The 6347-nt window shown below is 54.0% G+C and overlaps 1 pseudogene; it reads left to right on the forward strand.

Annotated features, from left to right (window-relative positions):
- The first annotated feature begins 474 nt into the window (after positions 1-474).
- On the forward strand, positions 475-1679 carry LOC124666003 (annotated as a pseudogene).
- The last annotated feature ends 4668 nt before the right edge of the window (positions 1680-6347 follow it).

Genomic DNA, 6347 nt, shown 5'->3' on the forward strand with positions numbered 1-6347 from the left:
TTATGGGCGAGCATATAGTACAATTCCAAGAGAACTGAAGCGGGCGTTCTTACCTTCTATCTTAATCTAATATGGATGATTGCCTGATTGACGACGGCCGCACTGGGACTGCCAACTGCGACGGCCACTGGCCGGCCGACTAGATGCCAGCACCGTAGTCCGTAGGAGGGCAACAGTCAGCAGATCGTCTCACAGTCGATCGGTCGCGAGCGGCGAGAATGAGGGCAGGAACCAGGCGGCCTGGGTGATAGCCACGAACCGCGAGAGGGCAGGCAGGGAATCGAGGCGTCGGGCTCAAGAAAATTGGCGATGTTTTACATATCGATAGATGAAAAGAATTTCAGGTGCTGACTGGCGGCCAGCCGGATTGGAAACCAATAGGAAAAGAAAAGGTCCAGCTGTAGACCAAACCCATCTAAAATCGTAAAACTGCTCTTTTTTTTCTGCAATGTATAGTAAGCCTATACAGAAAATATGGGCCCACAATTTTTCTGGACCCGGGGCGGCCGCCCCGCTAGACCGTCCCCGGGGCCGGCCCTGAGGACGGCGGTAGCGCTCGGCATTGTGGCCGCAATGGCCTGCCTGGCCGCCGTGGTGGAGGCCGGCAACTTCATCCAGGACGCCGAGATGACCTGGGGCGACGACCGAGGCAAGGTCGTCGACGGCGGCCGCGGGCTCGACCTCACCCTCGACAGGACCTCCGGCTCCGGCTTCCAGTCCAAGGCCGAGTACCTCTTCGGCAAGATCGACATGCAGATGAAGCTCGTCCCCGGCAACTCCGCCGGAACTGTCACCACATTCTACGTACGTCGCCTTCAATCATTCCCCATTATCACATTTCCCATTTCTCTGTGCATTTCGATGTGGAGTTGTTTCTGAAGATGAATGCTGACGGTTGTTTTCTCTGGATGTACGTGCAGCTGTCGTCGCAGGGGTCGGCGCACGACGAGATCGACTTCCAGTTCCTGGGCAATGTCATCGGCAAGCCCTACACACTGCACACCAACGTCTTCCCCAAGGGGCAGGGCAAGCGGGAGCAGCAGTTCAAGCTCTGGTTCGACCCGACCAAGGCATTCCACACCTACACTCCATCGTCTGGAACCCGCAGCACGTCATGTGAGTCCCCAATCCACCATACTTCTGTAGCACGATCTAATTTTCTTGGTAGACAGAGCCGCATGGTGCTTGCGTTGTCCTTGTCTCTATCGCTAATGTTTCCGCTTTTCCCCATGCTGCAGCTTCGCCGTGGACGGCATCCCGATCCGGGACTTCAAGAACCACGAGGCGCGCGGGGTCCTTCCCCAAGAACCAGCCCATGCGCCTCTACGCCAGCCTCTGGAACGCCGATGACTGGGCGACCCAGGGAGGCCGCGTCAAGACGGACTGGTCCCACGCCCCATTCGTCGCGTCATTCCGCGGATTCAGCGCCGACGCCTGCGTCATGTCCGGCGGCGCGCAGCGATGCCCGGCCGGAACCATGGATGCCTCCGGCACCGCGAGCAGCTGGTGGAACCAGGAGCTCAGCGACATGAGCTACCGACGCATGCGCTGGGTGCAGAGGAAGTTCATGATCTACAACTACTGCACCGACCCCAAGCGCGTTGCCGAGGGACTCCCCGCCGAGTGCAAGATCCGTCTCAGGTCCAAGTGATGAGCATCAGGGATTTGGCGGACAGTGTTCATGGTGTAAATGGATGTACTACTAGTATGCATATCGCATTCTTTCATTTCTTTTTGTAATACGGGGTCCATCAATGCACTCAAGTTCTATAGTAGTGAGTTCGTTCTGACTTGATGTGTTCTTCTATTCGCTAGGACATAGATCTGGACCGCTGCGGGAAAAGCTTATCCGGTTAGAGCATCTCCAACAGGCGCTGTATCCAGCGCTGTATCCCAAAAAGCGTCTAGTTTAGCGCGCGAGAGGCGAAAATTGTTGCTCCAACAGATGCTGTAACCGGTCTTTGTAAAGTAGAGCGCGCTGTAAAAGCGCTATCTCGGTGCACTATATTTAGGGCGCTCGGATAGACGCGCTGTACAAATCTCGCGCAGAAACAACTACTCAGCTTTTACAGCCTCCAAAATTTAGAGCTTCGCCGGAGGAGAATATGGCCTCGCGCGCCAAACTCGTATAGAGCGCGCTGCAAAGTGCTTTTACAGCGCCAAAATTTAGCGCGGCTGTTGGAGATGCTCTTAACAAGAGTTTTAAATGGGGAAAGGCAAGGAACACGATTCATACCCGGAGGAGGACAAACATTTGTATCACTCTTGAAGTACCAAAAAATTAGACATTTCTAATTAAGCAGTAAATAAAGAGAACCTTGGCAACGCTCGCTTTTCACCTCAAGTTTGTCCCTGAGTACGTGCATCTCGAATAACGGTATTTACGATCGCCGGACCAAATGGATCGTGTCCATTCTATGCAACTGGACAGCTAGCTTTGGCCACGATCGTACGAGGGAGCAAATCAATCTTGCAAGCTCGTGTACCTCTACTCGTGTTCCTCGGCCAGAGTTTTCGCATGCGTCTCGGTGAGTACGACCGCGTGCCCGTGTGCAGCTGATCAGAAGCAGCGCAGAGCCTAGAATAGTGCAGCGCCAACATGTAATGCATTCCCATAGGCATGGTCTTTCTACGTGCATCACAGGAATTCTGCCTTAAACTGAAATACTAGCTTCCAATGCCTCCCGTTTCTAATTGAGTGCACACCTATGCATGTTGCTCATGTCACTATATGTCTCATTGCGGTCTTCCACGACTTCCCTGTTTTTGTAGTGGTTGTGAGAAATTTCTTTTTTCACTCCTTCTGTTGGTCTATTTGTCAAGGGGATGGGTATATATATGTGGTTTCTCACCGAGTCTAGCTACTCTAGTATGTATAGGAATGCTAGCTCATGATTCAAAATATTATTAGTTCACCAACTTCCAATATATCTCTATTGCTATTTCTATTTACACGAGAAAGGACTGAGACGCCACGGTTCGCTCCCCCGCGTCGCCTCCTCCTGGCGACCGGGGGACGAAACCCTAGGCCGCCGCCGCCAGCTCCCCCCGCCTCGATCTCCCCTCCTCGTCGCCCCCGGAGGCGCCGCCGGTCGAAGGCCGCGACGCCCGAGAAGGGGGCGGCGGGGATCTGGGCTCCCGGCTCCGCGCGCGGCGATAGGAGGAGGAACGCCGCGCGGGATCTGCCGGGTGCCGGAGCGGGCGCGACGGCGGCGCCCTGCTGCGTCTTGCTCCTGCCGGAGCGGCCGTGGGTCAGGGCGTGGTCGACCAGCGCTCCTCCCGGTGGGGGCTTGGGCACCGGAGGCGGCGGCCTCTGCGAGGTGAGGGCGGCGCGGTCCCTGGCGGCGGGGAGCGCTTGCTGATGCTGAGGACCGTCTCCTCGGTCGCGTGGGCGGCGTGGAGGCGGTGGAGGGTGCTCGGGCCGCGGTGGTTGCCCCGTCGACCTCGTGGCAGATCTGAAGACGGAGGCCGGATTTCATGTGGTACCCACCCCAAGGCCATGACTTCCGGCGTTCTCGTCGGTGTGGTTGGGGTGGCGGGCGGTGGGCTCGGCCGGGAGAAATCCTTGGCCGGCAGTGGCGGTCACAGCGTCGGCGACGTCCTGGACGCCGTCTTCCTCCTTGGAGGCGATGCTGAGGTATATCCCCCTCCCTCCTTCCTTTGGCACCCGGGTGAAAACCCAAATCTCTGGATTGTGCGGCGACGGCGCTGCGGCGTCGTGTTCCTTCTTGAAGGCGCCGCCTTGGGTCGGCGGAAGGTGTCCGTGGCTGCGTGGGTGTCCTGGTCCGCGGTTGCGGCGCTTGCCGTGTCTTCTGCGGCGATCTCCGTCCTGATGCTGAAGTCTTTTGGGTGGCCGGTGCGTTGGCCGGCGGCGAGGCCTGTGGTCTGTCGCGTGTGGTGGTCGTGTCTGGGTCTTGTCCTTGGTTTGATGCCCCTGGTGCTCATTCGTACTCTAGGGAGAGCTGCTCCGCTTGCCGACGGTCCGGCGCCCTACGAGCCAGGGCGAGAAGGTTGGGACCTTCTTCGGAGGTGGAGGCGGATGGCATCCCGGCTGCGAGGCGACAGGACTTGACGGTGGCAGGATTCCCGGTGGCGAGCTTCATGGCGTTGTTTCTCCTCCGCTCTGGTTCTTCTTTGAGATGATGGCCTTGATGACAAGTTGTTTTCTTTGTAATCTTTCGTTTGCTTGTTCATCGATGTTTGTAAGCTGTTCTTCAGCATCCTGTAACACTTGCCGGCAACGGCCTTATTAATTTAAGACAGGGCTACGGCCTACTCTTAAAAAAAAAAATTTACATGAGAAATAATGGTTTGGTCGTTTAAAAAAAAGGTTTGGTTGGTTGAATATAGGACCATGTAATTATGTACTGTACTGTCATCGTCTAGTTATTAGTGAAGTAAGATCTAATAGCATCAGACATACACAAACTTGTCCGTGATATGCAAACACCTCCAACAACTTTTAAAGATGTGTTTCACGTAATCCATGAACTTGAATGTCGGGTGCAATTAGGCCCAAAACTAATAAACCAACAACATGTGGCATGACATACTGTCAAGGGGCACACATCTTTCTTTGGTTATTTCCTAAACAAAGCATGTATTGTCTTAACCCCTTCAAAACCATCCCTGCCCTCGACCTGAGCAATGAGGAGGTAGCGGCGCAGGGGCAGACGAGCTCCGGCGTGGGTCGTCGACGTTGGACGAGGACGTGCTCCTCGCCAACTACGTTGCTGCGTATGGCAAGTGACTGTGGAAAGCGTTGGCGCGCCATACGGTGCTTAGGCGGACGGGGAAGACCTGCGACCTACGTACATCCAAATCTGCGGCGAGGCGGAAAGATGGCGGAGGAGACACTACTGATCCTGGAGCTGCACGCGTGGTGGAGCATTGGAGCAAAGCATCATGTCATGTGCGGAGCGGCATGGTGAGGAGCCATGGCCCACTAGTAGAAAACAAGCCTTTGGTCAGGCACCTTTAGTCCTAGCCGTGTCATGTGCCGGGACCCAAGGCATGGCCACGTCGCCCTGAAAACGCCAAAGCGTACAACACCAATTGGTTCTGGTTGGTTAGGGCCCATTTGTCTCGGTTTGGGATACAAACCGGGACTAAAGGGTTCTGCGGCCTGCTGCGACCAGGTGCTACCCCTTTAGTCCCGATTTGTATCTCAAACCGGGACAAATAGGCGAGCCCTATATAGGCATCCCCCCTCCCCACTCTCTTGTTTTTTTCCTGGTGGGAGGAGTGTGGGTTTGTGCTAGTCTTTTTTTTTTGCTAGTATGCACTAGAGGTGTTTGTTGAAATATGTGTTAGACCGACGCCACTTGAGTTCACAGAAGACATGCATGATATGAGGTGCACAAGCCACACTTAAGCTTCCTCCTCTTAATTTCCACTTGTCCTACAAGTTTAGCAATTATTTTCTTGTTTACACCGTGCGGTACTAATTTTAGGATCGTGATTGTGTTTGATATACAGTTGTTTGATGCAGATGAGCCATCCATGGATGTACGGTGACCAACGCACACCCGCTTACAGAAAAGGCGTGCATTCTTTTTGCGATGCGTCCGAGGCGAACACGCATGGTGATGGCTTTATGTGTTGTCCATGTGTTGATTGTCGGAATGTGAAGAATCAGACTTCCTCATGAGTCATTCAAAGCCACCTGCTTCATTCCGGTTTCATGTCTGGCTATAATGTTTGGACGAAGCACAGAGAAAGAGGGGTTATGAATATGATGGAAGACGGCGATGAAGAAGAGAATGATGATGACTACCGATCTATGTTCCTTGAGTACGCTGATACGGCAATGGAAGACAATGAAGCGGAAGAAGGTCAGAGTGAAGAACAGGAACCAAATGAGCCCGCTGATGATTTTGGTCGGGTCATTTCTGATGCACGGCGAGGCTGCGATACAGAAAATAAGCGGTTGCAGTTCGAGCAGATGTTACAACAAATTGTTGTACCCAACTTGTGAAGATGGCCAGAAGAAGCTAGGCAGCACACTAGAATTGCTGAAGTGGAAGGCAGAGAGCGGTGTAGCTGACTTGGCATTTGAAAAGTTGCTGCTAATAATGAAGAAGATGCTTCCAAGAAAGAACGAATTGCCCGCCAGCACGTACGAAGCAAAGAAGCTTGTCTGCCCTCTAGAATTAGACGTGTAGAAGATACATGCATGCCCTCATGACTGCATCCTCTACCGCGGTGAGGAGTACGAGGAATATGGATAAATGCCCGGTATGCACTGCATTGCGGTATAAGATCAGAAAAGATGACCCTGGTGATACTGAGGGCGAGCCACGTAGAAAGAGGGTTCCTGCGAAGGTGATGTGGTATGCTCCTATAAT

Source organism: Lolium rigidum, chromosome 1 (genome assembly GCF_022539505.1).
Source record: "Lolium rigidum isolate FL_2022 chromosome 1, APGP_CSIRO_Lrig_0.1, whole genome shotgun sequence".
Taxonomy (NCBI): Eukaryota; Viridiplantae; Streptophyta; class Magnoliopsida; order Poales; family Poaceae; genus Lolium; species Lolium rigidum.